We start from the raw sequence: 18139 nt of genomic DNA on the forward strand, positions 1-18139 counted from the left end.
CGCCATTGCTCACGTCACCAAATGTGCAATTTTAGCGGGAGATTTAAAATTTTGGCCTAAATTGCCCTATTTCTCAGTGAATAAAGCATCATTTGCTTCCGGGAAAGCGCTTGGAGTACTATGAAACACCTAATCTTTCGAATAAAACAAACTTTTGTTTTCTCTTCATGGCTCCATTAAAAGGCCTTTGACAATGTCTCAGATCATAGCACCCTTCAAGCAACTTCATCCGAAAACCTAGTGCTACACTTCTACTGCCATATAACTTTCTTGCACAACATACTGCTACAATCTGTTTGGGCGATGTCACAGTTTCATCTATTCCATATGCCAGACCGCGGAACGCCACGAGGAGCCGTTCTCTCGCCAACGCTCTTAAGGCTTGCCCTAATCCCACTTGCCCGCTCTCTCCTGCCCATTCCCACACTATGCAGCACACTGTACACAGGTGGAAGTGCCCTGTGGGTTCACTCTAATTCCGATTAACACCTTCAAACAACACTTCAACACTGCCTGAACAGAGTCTTAGACTAGGCGAACCTTTGCGATCTAAAGCTCTCTACCAAAACCTAATTTCCCATATTTCACGCCCCCTCGCAGCAAACCCCCTACAAACCAGGCATCTAACTTTTTATACACCATGAACCAGTACCCCACGCAGAGCAGCTTAGAATCTCAGGCCTCAACCTCACAAAGAACAGATCACCCGCACCTATCCTCCAGAACGTAAAGAAATGCGTTACCAAAACCACGCCTCTCATTAGACGGAGCGCCACCAAGCACTTCGGCATCCCGGAACAGGACCGCCTCCATCTTGCGCACAAGGTTCTACTCAACCCGATCTTTTACCACCTACCATACCTTAGCCTTACATTCGACCAGCTCGACTTTCTTGATGCGCTCCTCCAGAAGACGTATAGGCGTGCACTCCTGATTCCCCCATACGCACCAAAGCATCTCTTATTCGACCTCGGCATATACAACACCCTACGAAGGACCTAGACGCCAACCACATCTCCCGACACATGCGCCCCGTGTACTGCCTTACAGGGCACTACATTCTCAACATTCTAAACGTACTACAGCGGAGTTTACTTATAACGATCCCTTTTAAAACAATGTATCAGATATAACTGTGAACGGCTATGAAACCGTACACTTTTTATTATTTCTATGATAAAATAAACCGCCTAAGAGAATGCTCCAGTGCCACAATATCGGATATAACGATTGAATCCGGTGATATTGTCCACCAAAAGCGCAACAGTGACGACTCTAATGACGCTGTTGCAAAGCCTCCCCTGGTAAAGTTTTCTTAGGAGGCCCAATGCATGATACAGTCCCTCGGGGACTTTGTTTCCGCCAAGGATATTTACCTCTGCTGGGTGAAACACCTATAGATGCTCTTGGAAAAGATTTGCGCTAGCTTCACACGCGGCAAACACAGGTGACCGACTGTGGCTTCTTTTCTGTACATTTGTAGTACTACCACCTTGCTCACATTCAAATAAAATGTTTTGAGCTGTGTTCCGTCTTTTTGTTTCGCAAACCGCTTATAAAAATTATCGGTAATAACGATACGGTTTTCTTGGCACTTGGATATTGTTATAAGTTGACTAGCTTGTACCACCTACCACCCCAATCGTCGAAATCTCCTTTACACCTCAGATCAGTAACAGGATCCCAATCCGCCCAATTCGTCGCCACATCCACCGAAATTTCTATGCAACCTGGCAACCTGGCCACGCCAAACTATACCCATCATCTCCATGAACGCTATATACTGATGCCACCCCTACCCTCACAAACCTGCACTGTGTAGCTGTTGTTGGCCAACCCGCACCAGCAAACGTAACGGTGGCTTCCATCCGAACGAGCACCACAACCACGGCGGAGGAGATAGCCATTGCCTCGTGCTCACCCACCACCCCACCCCGCTATATACCCTGTGTGACTCTCGGCGGGCCATCCGCAATTTCAGTCGCAGTAACATATGCCCCGTGGCCTTGCAAGTTCTCTTCAAAAACCCCGATCCGACATCGGGACCCCGCTGAGGACATCAGCTCGCACAAGAGTACGCACTAATAAAGTTGTGCACGTACGTGCTTGGGAAATAATTTACCTGTTCGCCATTTCCATTACGTCTACACACGATGCCCCTGCAGGCAACCCATCCTCCTCCGAAAGTACAGATATAATGTACCGCACTACCGCCTTCGCCGCCGATACCTACCTCCGCACCCACACCTTTCCCCATAGGCAGGCCATAAGCTGCACATCCCACAAACACACGCCTTCCCACAGAGAACACAATTGATACACAGTCATCAACACCACGTTACTGACCCTGCCTCTTTGATAACACTACCACACCTCTTTACTCGACCCTCATTGCCATTCCCTCGGCGAATGCCCTGAAGACCCGTACCCCCCGTTCCCGCCCCTCACCTATGGGAACAGATTTAGCACGACCCTGTGGTGTTAGGCCAAGCACTGACCACCTCCCGGGTTCTGCAGCTCTAATACCTGATCTCGATGGACAACAAAATGCATTCCTTCCTTCCTTTCTTCCTTCCTTGCTTCCCCCAAAAAAGCCAAGATTGAAATCTCCAAACGAGAAAGGAATCGTCTAACCTTCCCTTCGATTTTGAATATTTCTTTTAATGTTTTGTTTAACGTGCATGAATTGCTTGATGTCCCTAGGCGTTCTCTACCACGCAGAGATACACAAAAAAAAATCGTGGCAGTAAGCACTGCCAATTTATGGTGTTGTGGTATCATCACAAAGGGCCGTGCAGCAACGGCACGCAGCTCCACTTCCATTTCGCCTAACATTCCTTATTTCTTTTTAAATGCTCAAGTAACGGGTACACCTTAAGAAACTGGCGGTGCATCTGGCGGAGCAAATTTCGCGAAAGAAGATAGCCTTCTGTTGCCCCTGCCGCATAATGTCCTATTTTGTCTCATCCACCCAATTTTCACGCTGTTCCCCTCCTGTCTTGGTTCACTTATTGGATGTTTGCGCAGTTTGGGTTCGGTTCACCAGCTGCTTGCTGGGACATTTGGGGTGAACGCTGGAGCCACGAGCGTGAGCTGCGGGCGGCAGCCTTCTTTGTTTTTCTTGGGTAAGGAATTTTAAAACTTATTAAAAAATTAGCTCAGGGAAAATAACGGGAACATCTGCGTGTAATTAAAACAACGTTACGAACACCCGCTTTGTGTTAACTTTCTTCATTACATTAGCCATATAGTATATTGTTGTGCGGGCTTGAAGAATATGATACATTTTCTAGATTGATTAGATTGCAAATGATTTGCCTACAGTGCTCTCGCACTGCCCAGGCGGCGCTGCACAGAAGGAGGCAACATTAACTTCGGTGTGGTGTTTCCGGGCAGTACGGAGCTGTGGGGATCCCACACCATTAAGTGCTCGCAAAAGCAAATTGAGCTCGATATTCCCGATTGTTTTTCCACATCGTCCTTATCCCATTTCCGGCGCATAAAATCTATTCCGGCGACGAACTTGACTAAATAAAAAAGAGCTCAGCAGTACTAAATACGTTTTCAGCGGCGAAGATACTGCTGGGACGATGACGACCCTCTGCGACAAGAAGATTCATCGGTGGTTGAATGAGGTGGAATTTGAAGTCTGAAGCTCGTGTTTAAACTAGTACACTTAGTGACAACAAAATTTAGGCAAGCGCCGACCAAAAAAAGAGTAAACCAATTGGCTCCGAGAGAGCGTAAAAATGGCACTTCCCGGAATACCGCGCGGAGTTTGGTCAAGTAAGTGCGCTGCGCATTTTCCGCCCCTTGGCTCTTATATGTGCACTTTTATTCAATACCGCTGATTTCCGTCACAGTTAGGAATAAGCGTTGCATCGATGGCTCAATTTATTTGCGTTGTGGTTGAGTGAAATCATCGAGGGTTTGTCAGAAGCATGGAGTTCGTTTTGCGATTTTGAAACTAGTGGCCATATAGCAAACCGTTCCCGCGAACCGAGTGGCCCATCTAATTCTCTTGTTGGCGCTCACTTTATTTATTTACGCTTTTTTGACGTCTTTTTCCAGTTCGCCCAGATACAACTGCTGTCGTCAGCGTTTTGAGGTGTAGTGTCGAGTTCAATGAATCCCACTTCTTGTGTAGGGCCGTACAGCGAATCCTGTGGGAGGGGAAGGGGAGCTTCGAATTCCCAAGAGAAGAAGTTCAGGGAATTGCCAAAAATATTTAAGAAATATTGAGAATATCACTGAGTGTTAAGACGGAGAACAGTGAAACAGGAAGCAATGAATTCTCTGTTCCAGGCTCCCGTTTAACCCCCTTTCAGATCATCTGGATAGGTTGGTTTCTGGCAACCTGTGGAGGGCCCCAAAAAACTGCCTCGAGAGCTCCATGCGAGCGGCAGGTCGTAGTGTTGACTTCTGTTCTAAAAGATAAAGAACACAGTCAGTGATGGTGAATGTATATATTTGGGCCGCGCACACTGTACGCAGCTGTGTTATGTGAGCAGTAGTACACAGTTAGCAGCAAACAAACGTGCGAGTTGGTGCTTGTTACGCGTCTTTTATTTGCGCCTAATGTGTTTATTTGATGCCATTGTCTCACCGTCAACCCGGTAATTTATGTCAACGGCTGTTCGTAAACGGCGGGGCATAAAATGTTGTGTAAAATTGTTAGAATTGCGAAATTTCACACAGAATTCTCACTCGTTTTTACGGCGGTGTCAGGCCGGTGATGTCAGGTGAACCGGCCGGCCGCTAGCGGCTACTTGCATGCTACCGCTGAAGCAACATTGTGTGGTTACGTGAGGCTATACGAGAGCAAGATTCCGGGTTCTACGCTACTTGTCATCGGTTTGTGTGTCAACCGTTCTCGAGAAGAAAGAAGTATAATTATCTGGCAATTTGCATGATTAAATTTGCAAGACTGGGAATTTGCATGATTGAGTAACGTAAGAAAGTCATTTCGTCTTTACAAAAAAAGTCAAGTTTGGAACCAAGTGCTTTTAGAATGACAGAGGCAAAGCGCCTACATATTGAGCCGCATGTGGTCTGTTCCGGAGATGGCAGTAGCTTTCCCTCAATTCTGGAAGCTTCTCCAACATACTCACACTTTAATCCTCCCAACAAGTTAGTGTAAGCAACATATACGTAAACCGTATTTTACGTGCTAATAAGTATCACTGCCAGGATAATTAGATAAAAAACACATATCAGAACATCTCGAAAATCTTCTCTTGCAATCCTGAAAAGAGCAGTGGACTTACAGTTTTATATTTTTGAATAAAAATAATAGCAATCTGTCGGCCCTCTAGACACTTCTTTATACTAAACTTCAGACAATATGCTTTTTGCCCTATATACACTTTATACTAGTTCAACGGTATGCGGTTGGTAACAATGGTAGAGCATATAGTACGTTTTGGCCATGCTGAATAGCAAACCAATATATTACGCTGACTGGACGCATTTTAAATGTCCGTTTATATGAACATAAAATTTAGGTCATGCCAGGAAAAGGGGTAAACTCGCCTGTCCATTGCAGACAGTGTAGATGCACACCACTCTTCGAGAACACAGTGGATATTGCAAGGTGAGCTACGAAGTGGAGAGGCAGCTGATTCAAGCATACGGAAAGCGAAAGGATGGCCTTGATGAGCTTGTGATTGTGAATTCACTAACGCTATCGGTTAAAGAAGACGAATAAAAAGTGCTGGTAGTCAAATGCGTCAGAAGCGTGACAATTTACCTTAGTTCTGACGTCGCATGCCCCACGCTGTTTTTTCTTCGCAATTTTGTTAACTAAACTGTTGCTTGTCCCGGAGTGTTGGTTGTCCCACTCGGTCCTCGTGTACGAGTGTTCAAGGCTGGGTTCCACCTTGGTCAGAACAGCAATTCCAGTGGGTCGGCCTGCTTGTTCGCTGGCACTTTCGTCTTGAGCTTCCGTTCCCACCACCAAAAGATATACCAATATCCTCCTCATTAGGTTTTGATGCATAAGCAGGCGCTAGCAATAGGCAGATAGGCAGCCGCGTTTCTTTAGGAGCCCCACAATAACCTACGCCTTTTAAAAGCCCGCATGGCAAAATGTTTTTGCTCACAACAGTGTGACAAGTAAGTTGGCCTGCTTTTTTTGCTGCCCCTCTCGGCTTTTCGCTTCCTTACCGCATTTAAAATGTAACACAATGCTTCGTGTTTGGTTTTTCTACATAGGCACAGGCACTTAGAACAAGCGCGGTATGCACCCGCGTTCCTATAAAGAAACCGCTCGATTTAACTGCCCCTTCAAAGGCCCGTACGGAGCACTTTTATTCTCATAACGTTATGAGCAATCTGTCATTACGCTTGTTTTGCTCCCTCTTGCCATCTTGTTGTTGCGTTTACACCCCAAAAAAAGGTGGAATGTTTGATACCGTCTTGTGTTCATATAAGAGGAAACGCTCGCGAAAAGCTGGGAATGCACCGCCGCAATGTCTATCGTCTTTTAAGGGGCAGAGTGATGCACTTTTTTCTGATAACAGTCATAGAAGTGAACCGGTCTGCTTGTTTTGATAAGGCTTGCCGCCTATCGCTGCCATTCCGCCGTTTCTAGGGCGGAACGGCAGGTACAAAAAGTGATATCTTATTGTACTGATTTAACTACAGACACTCGAAACAAGCAGGGGCTTTACCCGCCTTTCTCAGAGACAGCAATTGCAATCGCTTTCCAAGGACCCTAGTACGCATTTTGCCGCTAAGAACATCATAAGAAGTGTGCTGTCGAGCTTGTTTTGCCGCCGCTCGTGACCGTTCGCTTCCGTTGACGGCTCCAAAAAGGAAAAATATTCTTTCTCATTCGTTTCGAACTATAAGAAGATATTCGTAAGAACCGGGAGTGCTCACGCTTCTTGTGAAGGTAGACAGCGTGGTTAACCACCTTTTTAGTTTCAGCGTGGTGCAGGTCTCCGCCCATTAAAGTATGAACCGTGTCTCTGACTTCATCCTTTGCTGCTGCTCGTCTCCTTTAGCTCCCTGCATGCCTCTGAAAAGGTACAATGTTACTTGTAATTACGTTTTGATTTCAGCGTGTGGGCTCTTGGTGCGGAGTGTTGCAACAAATGACACCTTCAATTCACAAGGTGCACAATGTGGGAAAGAGCACCACCTTGACGTCGTTAACCCTCTTCAACGCTTTCGTGAAAGTCCAGCGTTTGGTGTTCTTGGTTCTTTGGAACCACATTTGGGCATTTGATTTCGTTATTTTGGCCTGACGTTGTATCTCCGTAACGTTTAATACTCTTCTAGCTATCCCATCCGAAGTCTCGCTGATTTTTGTAAGGATGGTCTTCAAATGCATTCTTGATTTCGGACTCCGCCAACAAAATATCATTGGGCCTTTGAGTCCTTCGCTGCCATGAACCATACACGAAAAAGCGGCAGCCGGGTCAAATAACTTGTGTAAAACATTTACGTTTAGCGGTATCTGTGGGTGAATTGGGTCCCTGTTTTGGTGCCACATGCAATTTTTTGATGAAATAGCACGTACCTCAACCCATCAAAGTAAAATGTGCGTGCACAATTGATTGTGCTCTAAAAGAATGAAATCTTATGCAATCTTCAATCACCTTCTAACACATCCAGTGTTAACCTAATACGATGCCTCTGATTGCAGAACGACTCCCGGTGAAGTCATCGGTCAAGACATTGTACCTATTCAGGTGCAGAGCCAGTGGAATGAGGGTTGAGTCATTGCGCATTCTTGCCAATCCTCATCTACGTACACCAAATTGGGGTAAACATTTGAAAGTCGGCGAAAAATGAAACAAAAAATTACTCGCGGTTTGAACTGGGCTCCAATGCATAAACAGCCCTACACAGATCTACTGAGCCATCATCTGGCTGTGGATGTAGCAACAACCACCTCAACCCTGATGCTACGTTGTGGTCTTTCAGAATATTTGCGCTCGTAAACACATTTACGCCCACACCGTACTTTGAACTTTTAAAGTACTTTGTTATATCACATTATGCTAACTTCGAGCATGAAGGGCTCAAAATGTCCGGAAAGAAAAAATAAAAAAAACAATGTCCCAGTATTGCTACGCGCTAAATATGCAGGGGTGCAACAACGAGAAAAGCAAAGAAGAAACAACAGCACAGGAGAAGGTTCATGACAAAGAAGATCAGATATTCAGGCGATCAAAAAGCACCACTCTAGGCCTACCCGGATGCCGAAAGCGCATTCTTATTATGATAATGTCGAAGCGTGTTAGGTTAAGCAACGTATATATATATATATATATATATATATATATATATATATATATATATCTATAAATATATATATATATATATATATATATATATATATATATATTTTATATATATATATATATATATATATATATATATATATATATATATATATATATATATATATATCTATAAATATATATATATATATATATATATATATATATATATATATATTTATATATATATATATATATATATATATATATATATATATATATATATATATATATATATATATATAGTGTGGTAATCCGGCAATAGTGGCGGTGGACAATCCCACGCGATGGACATGTGCCGGCTGAGGATGAAGATGTGGCGCGAGACGAGCTAGGTCAGAACATGGCGGACTGGGCTGGGCTAGGGGTGCGCATCCGGATCGGCTGAGCAGTGGATCTTGGCAGAGCGGCACTCCCAGTAAAGGTGTGATTGAGGGGGCTCAGTGTCTTCCTGGGGAACCGCGGCCGGGTGCAAGAACCCCGGTACCAGATTTGGCTCCCTGAACGTGGGGCCGGCCGTTGGTTCTCGGGAAAGACATTGTGGTCTTCATTATCTTTGTTCTAGAGCGTTCGCTGTTCGCGTCGCTGGTGTCTTGGGTATTCCCCGGTAATTCTCTGGAGATTTTTGTGCCGCTTTTCTCGCAAACAGTGGCATTTCCCTTGTGATAGCGTGGCTGCGGTAATCGCTGTGTGCCCTTTTTTCGCTTCGTGGTGCACGGGATTCCATCATGGAGCGTAGGCCTCGCCGGGGTGCAGCCACGCCTTCTGCTCGACGGAGCCTCTCGGCCGATCCTCACGGTGCCGGCTTTGGATCGGATGCCTCGGCGGTCGTCGCTACCCTGGGCCCGATCGCACGCCTCTGCGAGAATCTTGTTAATCGCTTGGAGAATTTGCAGGTGGGGCCCGCTGGTTCCGGGCATGCGCCCCCCACGAGCCTCGAGGCGCCGCAGCGCGTGCCGGCGTTCCACCCGAGCCTCGCAGTGCCACGGTTCACGGGCTAGGACGACTTCAAATCCGTGGCGGACTTCCTGAGCGATCTCAATGTTTACAAGACGGCGTCGGGTGCTTCGGACGAGTTCGTGTTGACCCGTGTCCTGCCGGTTGCCCTGGAGGCATCGGCTGGTCGTTGGTGGCGCCTCCAGACCCTGTTCGCGTCCTGGGCTGACTTCGAGGCACGCTTCCGCGAGGAGTTCTTGCCTCCCGACTACGACTACCACATCCGCCGTGAGCTGGAGGCACGCACGCAGCACCCGCGCGAAGGCTTGCTCGAATACATTCGAGCTATCCAGGAGCTCTTCAAAAGAGCTATCCCGGGTGCGTCTGATGCAGAAATGGTGAGGCACGTCTTACGACGATGCCACCCGCGCTTCCGACCTTACCTACGTGGTCGTGAGTACTCGATCCTGGAGGAAATGGCACGATCAGGCCGGTCAATCGAGAAAGCTCTCATATCGGAGCTGAATTATGTACCCCTCTCCGCCAGTAGGGGAACCAATCGAGCCAGCTTGTCCATGGAGAGACACCCTTGACACTTCGCCAGAGCGAAATCCACAGCCGCGTACTGCAGCGGCGGGCTTGAATTCCCCCCGTGCACTAGATCCTTCTGCCCTTGGCGACAGGCAGTTGGAGCACTGAAGACCACTAGATGGTGCAGCCCATGGCGGGAACTCCCCGCAGCAGTTTGAGCCAGGGTTCCTGAGTTGGGAAAACAGGCCCTCTTTACTGGCAGGCTCACCGCTCCCCGACCCGAGTCTCTCCCTTGGGGGTCGGCAACGAAATCCTCTGAACTCCAGAGGTCCTTCTCGTCCAGTAGTCGAGACGGGAGGGTCGCGAGGCTACGTGCCTGACGGAAATAAAGCTGGCGGCTGTTACCAATGTGGACAGCCAGGACACATTCGTCGTGAGTGTCCGCGTGAGATGGCTGGTCACCGAAATACAAATAGCCATCGAGATGAAAGAATGGAGCCCGAGGCAATGATGGTGACTAACCCATCACTGAGTGGCCCCGAATTGGCTGGTGGCGAGGACTGGTGCTTTTTACTCACTGCTTCCCGTGTTGAAGCACGCACACAGCCCATAGCACCACATGTTTCTGTTCACGTCCTTGGAACGGATGTTTCTGCATTGGTTGATACCGGCGGCAGTTTGTCGCTCATTGGTGATAGCGTCTTTGTGCTTTGCCGAGCACGTGGTTTTAAGTTGCGCCAGTGCAGCACCCTGTTCCAAGTGGCCAATGGTGCTGTGGTTGAAGCGCGTGGGGCTGTGCGCTTGCACATTTCTTACGCAAGCAGAAAGTGTCGGCAGCGCTTTACGTACTGCCCTGGCTTGGCGGTACCATTGATTTTGGGCCGGGATTTCATTATTCGCGAGGGCCTACTGCTTGACTTGGCGGGAGGTGGTTACAGATTGGGCAATGAAGCAGAATTGATACCTTTTCTGCCGTCAACGCATATCTGTACCGTGCCAAGGTCAGCCGCAGTCGCAACGAAATTTGTGTTGCCTGAGCGAATCAGGCAGTTGCTTGAGGAGTGTCCTTGCAGTGACTATGAGAGGGAGCAGCTCGCTTATGTGCTGGAGCCGTTTGCTGAAATGTTCACGGAGGCCCCTGGGCGGACAACCGTCCTTCAACATCGCATTGACACGGGAGACGCCCCTCCTTGGAGCTGCAATCCACGGCTGCTCAGCATCCAGAAGAAGGCGAAACTGGATGTCGCCCTGGACGAGATGCTGAACACGGGGGTTGTGCGGCCGTCGCAGAGTGCCCATGCATCTCCAGTCGTGTTGGCGTCAAAAAAAGACGGCAGTGTGCGTCTCTGCGTGGACAACCGTCGTCTCAACGACGTAACTGTAAGAGACGCCTATCCTTTTCCTGCCGTAGAATCCATCATTTCCTCCCTTGGTGGTGCGCGCGTGTTTACCACTCTAGATTGCTCACGCGGCTTTTTGCAAATTGAAATGCACCCTGATGATATTCCTAAAACAGCTTTCCCATTCTACAGGGGCCTTTTCGAGTTCGTGCGCATGCCGTTTGGGCTGAAGAACTTTCCGAGTTCGTTTCAAATATTGATGGACATCGTCCTTGACGATGTACGTTATAAATACGCAATGGCCTATATGGATGACGTCGTCGTCTTTTCGCGCACCTTTGAGGAGCATATCGCGCAGCTCAGAGACGTGCACGATCGCATGAGACGCGCCGGCCTCACCATCAATCCCAAAAAGGTTCAACTCGCGCCAAGCAAGGTTGACTTGCTCTGCTTTGTCGTGGACAACGGAGAGCTTCGTCCTAACGATGCCAAACTGAAAGCAATTACAGAGTATCCGTGCCCGCGTGATGTTAAGAGCTTGCAGCGCTTCTTGGGCATGATAGCTTTTTACCGCAGCTGCATCCCTCATTGTGCGGAGCTGTCACGTCCGCTAAACCAGCTACTACGGAAAGGCGTGAAATGGCAATGGGAGGAGGATAAACAGCAAGCTTTTGAAGCACTGTCTCGCGCAATTGCGGAAACAGCAGCGTTAAGGATACCGGACCTTAACAAACAATTTGTCTTGCAGACCGATGCTAGCGACTACGGACTGGGTGCAGTGCTGATGCAGGAGTCTGAGGGCGTTCTCCGTCCGGTCGCATTTGCTAGCCATACGCTCACTCCGGCTGAGCGCAATTACACGGTCACAGAACGTGAGTGTCTAGAAATTGGGTTTGCACTAAAGAAATTTGACATGTATCTTGACGGTGCCTCTTTCACCATTCAGACAGACGTCATGGCATAACGTGGCTGCAGCGTTTGCAGAACCCTGCTGGTCGTCTTGCGCGCTGGGTGCTTGCGCTTCAGCGCTACGATTTTACTATCCAGCACAGGAAGGGTTCGCAGAATCAAGTCGCTGACGCGCTTTCGCGCGCTCCCCTGCCACCCTCTTTGGACGCGGAAGCGCCGGCGCTGGTGGCTGCAGTGGATGCTGACGCACGCTGGGGTACGCTGGTGAGCAGGGCAGATCTTCTCGCGGCGCAACGTGCCGACGGACTCTGCCGTAAGATCATTGAACACGTCGGGGCACAGGGCGCAGCTCCCACCAGCAACAGCGGTGAGTTTGATACATATGTGTTGGCGGAAGACGGTCTCGTGTTACGGTAGATCCCGCAGGAAGATGACGAAGCTAATTCACCGCTCCCCGCTGTTGTACCGCGTAAGCTTCGGAGGGCTTTCATCCGTTACTTTTATGATTCAGCTCTGGCCGGGCATAGCTCTGGCAGCAAAACTTATGAGAAGTTATGTCGGACTGTCACGTGGCCGGGAATGAGGCAGGATGTGCTAAGGTATTCCAGGAGCTGTCACGTGTGTCAGACAGCGAAACCACGAGTCAGTTGCCCGCCCGGATTTATGGATTCTGTTGAGAGTAAGAGCCCCTGGCAAATCGTTGCTTGCGATATCATGGGCCCTTACCCCCGCAGCCCGCGTAGTAATTGTTATTTATTTGCGGTGACGGACCATTTTACGAAGTGGGTAGAGCTGTTTCTGCTACGTACCGTCAATACACCGAATGTATGGAGGTGCCTAATGGAAGTGTTTTCGGGCTTTGGGTTCCCTGCACAGCTCATAACGGATAATGCTACGTATTTTACTAGCAAATTGTTTGAGGACAACTGCCGAGCTGTAGGCGTGAAACACAAAGGTACGACCACCTATCACCCTCAGACAAACATAACTGAGCGTGTAAATCGCAACCTCAAGGCGATGCTAATTGCTCATACGGAGCAACACAAGGATTGGGATGCTAAGCTGCCTGAGATCGCATTTGCCACTCGCACCACGGTGAATCGTTCAACCGGGTTTACGCCGGCTTATCTGAATTACGGTCGGGAGATGCCATTTCCTCTCGACAGGACACTTCCAGAAACGGACACGGGTTCTGGTCTGCCGCCCCATGCTGTGGCCGTCCGCCAGCGCCTGCGTGACGCGATACAGGCTGCCCGGGAGCAGCTTGACGTTGCTCGTATCCAGCAGGCGGAGCAGTACAACCGGGGCCGTCGAGATGTTCAGTTTGCGGTTGGCGACATGGTTCTCCGGCGCACTCATCCGCTGAGCGACGCTTCACGCAAGTTTGCCGCGTCGCTAGCCCCTAAATGGGAGGGCCCTTTTACTGTAAGCGAGAAGGTGTCTTCTATAACGTATCTTTTACGCCACAGCAGAACAGGTGAACATGCAGGCCCGGTTAATATAGCAGACCTTAAACAGTATCACGTGGACTGATCTGCTTTTGGCCGTAACGCCTCTTGTTGATCAATGGCGTTTGCACACCCGTAGTAATAACATTCAGATGGCATGTTTCTACTGCATCCTTTTCAGGTTTTTTTTGTTTGTTTTGTTTAGGTTTGCTTTTTTTTAGCCCTGAATTTGATGCTTGGTCAGTACCACGTGATGCGCTTCTTTATTTTTTATTTTTTCCCCTGCTAGAATTGTGTTTGTTTCCGGGCGTTAATTTTTGCTTCTTTCGCGTCCAGAGTCCATTTTGGCATTCGCTCCTACTGCGCCCGCATTCACCGCTTACCCGTTTGGAGGACTTTCCCCACTGCCACATCCACATGTGCGTGGTGCATGACCCGGTGACATCCTGAACTCCTGACTCCCTGGCCTTGGGGCTACCTTCTTGGCTCCACGGCTCTTGCTCTGGGCCGTCCCTGCTCTCTACTCTCCACTGTGCTACCTTGGCGTGTGTGGTGTGAGTCTTGAACCGGACGTTTGGGTGGAGCTGTCGGTTCCACTCTGGGGCTGCGTACCTCTCGCCGGGAGGCCCTATCTCCTACCTCTGGTGCTGTTGAACAGACCGTCATCGGTTCATGGGATTCCTCCAGTGGCGCCAGCGATCCAGCGGCGTCCATGGCTGTTCCTGGGCTGATTTGATCCTGTGGCTGCTGTCCCGGAGGATGTCCAGAGTTCCAAGCTTGCTGTTGACATCTCTTTCGTGGACTGTGACGTCATCTTGGGGCTCCGATGCGGATGCTTCGAGTTACTCTTTAGCCATTGTCGGTTGGCTCGAGGACTGTGCGTCGGCCTTTTCTTCGGAGGGGGAGAGAGTGTGGTAATGCGGCAATAGTGGCGGTGGACAATACCACGCGATGGACATGTGCCGGCTGAGGATGAAGATGTGGCGCGAGACGAGCTGGGTCAGAACATGGCGGACTGGGCTGGGCTAGGGGTGCGCATCCGGATCGGCTGAGCAGTGGACCTTGGCGGAGCGGCACTCACAGTAAAGGTGTGATTGAGGGGGCTCAGTGTCTTCCTGGGGAACCATGGCCGGGTGCAAGAACCCCGGTACCACAGTATATATATATATATATATATATATATATATATATATATATATATATATATATATATATATATATATATATATATATATTTATATATATATATATATATATATATATATATATATATATATATAGCGAATAAGAATAGGAAAGGAGGGGCTCGTTGAAATTAACACAGAAATAAGAGTTGGCAGTCAAGAAAACCTTGGAAAGCAAAGGGATAGAATGTGGAAGGTCATTGAAACAGATACAGAATTTGGAAAGAAAGAAAGAAAGTGGAGAAAAAATGCCCGCCAGGTGTGATCCAAACCCACGACTTCCAGAATACCGGTCTGGTGCGATAACCGCTTCGCTATCGGCGGGGCGATTTCCCGCTCAACTTTCTGGGGTATTTATATTTTGGTACATTTGTTTCGTGTGCTTGGGGGTGGTAGCCAGCGCCACTCGGACTACAGAGGGTGAAGGGGACCTTCTCTTTAACCCCCAGGCCATGACTCGAGTGTCTACGACATGTCGAGAGTGGTCGACCAGCGTTGAACCCTCTTAAGCTTTCTATGGCACCAACACTGCCAGAACAGAGGCCCTCGCTATGCGTAGCGAATCAGAATCGGAAATGAGGGGCTCGTTGAAAATAACACAGAAATAAGAGTTGGCAGTCAAGAAAACCTCGAATGACCTACCACATTCTCCCCTTTGCTTTCCAAGGTTTTCTGGACTGCCAACTCTTATTTATGTGTTATATATATATATATATATATATATAACACAGAAAATTGGGTTGGCAGTCAAGAAAACCTAGGAAAGCAAAGGGGAGGTAGGGGTAGGCCATTGAAACAGATACAGAATTTTTAAAGAAAGAAAGAAACCGGAGAAAAAATGCGCGCCAGGTGGGATCCGAACGCACGACCTGCAGACTACCCGTCTGGTGAATTTTCAAAGAAAGAAAGAAAGCGGAGAAAAAATGTGGTCAGGTGGGATTTCAATGTGGTCAGGTGGGATCCGAACCCACGACCTCCAGACTGCTGGTCTGGTGATTCTGGAGGTCGTGGGTTCGTATCACACCTGGCGGGCATTTTTTCTCCGCTTTCTTTCTTTCTTTAAAAATTCTTTATCTGTTTCAATGGCCTACCACAACCCCACCTTTGCTTTCCGAGGTTTTCTTGACTGCCAACCCTTATTTCTGTGTTATTTCTACGAGCCCCTCATTTCCTATTCTGATTCGCTACATATATATATATATGTGTGTGTGTGTGTGTGTCTGTGTGTGTAGGAATAAGGTACAATGAGGACAGTAAAAATGAATAGTAAAAGAGAAGACTAAAGGGTAAGGGACGAAAGTGTATTAACAGTTTCGGCTTGGGACAAGACTCGCTTAGAATAAGAACAAATGGCAAGTAAACTGGCTTATAAAGCATCAGGAGCCAGTCACGGTAAACATGCTGACACGTGTTGTGTGTTTGGCAGGACCATAACAGTTGAACATTTGATTCCATATCAGGGCAAGAGGATTTCTAAGCGCCACGTCACTTACACTGCCGAAACAGTGACAGCTGTACAAAAAAGGTAGATAGAGTAATGGGAAATGTGTATGGCAAAAGAACAGTGAATAAAAAACAAACGTTCTACTGAACAGCGAAGTAAGCAAAAAATATACAATGCAGAGCGGAAAAAAGAAAAAATATAACAGCAGTAAAATCTGAACAGCCAAGCGATCGTAAGTAATGCGGTATGATAGCATCACCTGTGAGACTAATGCCGAATTTAAGATGAAAAAATGCTAAAAAATGCTTATTTGGGGCACGTGCGCAACCCAATACACGGGGACCAGTGCATACACAAATAAATATACGTAAACAGCAGTACAAAGGTTACACAGAGGCGATCAGTGCGACAAGAAAGCCAGCGCGCCAATTGTTTCATTTAACCCTGATTTCATGGATTTGAATTTGTGAATGAGATACGATTCCTTTACTTCCCTGTCATGATGTGATTGGAAAATGGATTTAAGGAATGTTGCTTTTTTGTGTAAATGAATGACAAACTACGCTTATATTTTAGGACAACGGCAGGTTAGGACGGGTCCTAATATGGGAATTGTGATTATGCAAACGAAGTCTAAAAGCTTGCGGGTCTGGCCATTATACTGAAACCTGCATTCGGTACACTCGAGCTTGTAAATCATGTTTTTGGTGTTGCACGTAAAATTATCTTTTATGTTTAGTGTGAAATTGGAAGCTGTACTTCTGGCTGTGGCACTTTTTGTAATTGGAGACAAATTTACATCGCAGTTTCTGGCAGGGTTGGCAGCCAATGCAAGATGGGCGAGTGGTCTTAGACGAAGTGAGGGAATCGCGTAGGTTCGCTGATTGTCGATAGACTACGCGAGGCGGATCTTGAAAAATGCGTTTTAGCCTCTGGCTTTGCATAAATATGTTATGATGCTTATTAAGAATTGATGTTACATTAGGGGCTGACAAATAAAAATGGAGTACCAGATTTGTCCTTTGCTGAGTGCGAGGATGTGTCGTCGGCAGTAAAAGTGTCTGCGATCAAGCATTCTTGCGCGTCTCACTGCATCGTTAATAATCTGCATGTGGTATTTTTGTCGGTGTAAGGCGACACGAAGTACTGCGCAGTTTTGATTGAATGCGGATTACTGCGGGGATAACTTTTTTAAAACAAACTGCTTGGCTGTAAGGTATACTAGTTTTATTATGTTTTACTGATTGCCTTCGAAGTGGACGCACTGATGGCGGTCTGTGGGCGTTTTATAAATATTTGTAGTTTGTTTTGCGTTCTTCACTGACACTGTGACGCAAAAAATGATTGATTCAGCCAAGTACTGGTGCGAAAAGGAGATACGGGGGTGCAGTTGTTAAAACCAGATATGAAGAAGAGAAGTTCATGTTCGCCATGTTGCCAAATTAAAAATATTCGTCTATATGAAGCGTTTCTAATAAAAGGGCTTAGGAACGCCTTTATCGAGTTAGGCTGTTTCGAGAGAACACATAAAGCATTAGAATAGCTTTGTCCCACCCTTGTTTCCTTTAGTATCATTTATATGAATATAGTGTGCATTATAAATTGAAATGTATTTAGCTCGAGAATCAGTTTCAACAGTTTTACCAGTGCGTCACCATCAACCGGACTTAATTCGCAGAACGCTCCATATCATTCAACGACAGCTCTTCTGCATCGCCGTTGTGGCGTATATGAGAGTACAATCAGGCTACGTCCAAACATCACGAGCAGCGAATTTACCGGAAAGTAGAGTTTCATGATATTGTTTAAAAATCATTTGTGTATTTTGCAATTGAAGGGAACTTAGATGGGGTATTGTTTATGAGCGAGTCTGCATAAAGGGGTTGTTTGTCTGTCACTGTGCCATTTCCGGATATGATGGGGCGACCTGAATGATAGTTTTTGTGTATTTTTGGCAGTAGATAGAATCTACCTGCTACTGGACTGGGTGAAACAAGGGATTTTATGGCATCTGGTGCTACTTTATTACCCTGTGCCAAAGTTTGAAGGGTTTCTT

Source organism: Haemaphysalis longicornis, unplaced genomic scaffold (assembly GCF_048455015.1).
Source record: "Haemaphysalis longicornis isolate Haplotype H1 unplaced genomic scaffold, Haemaphysalis longicornis Haplotype H1 scaffold_8, whole genome shotgun sequence".
Taxonomy (NCBI): domain Eukaryota; kingdom Metazoa; phylum Arthropoda; class Arachnida; order Ixodida; family Ixodidae; genus Haemaphysalis; species Haemaphysalis longicornis.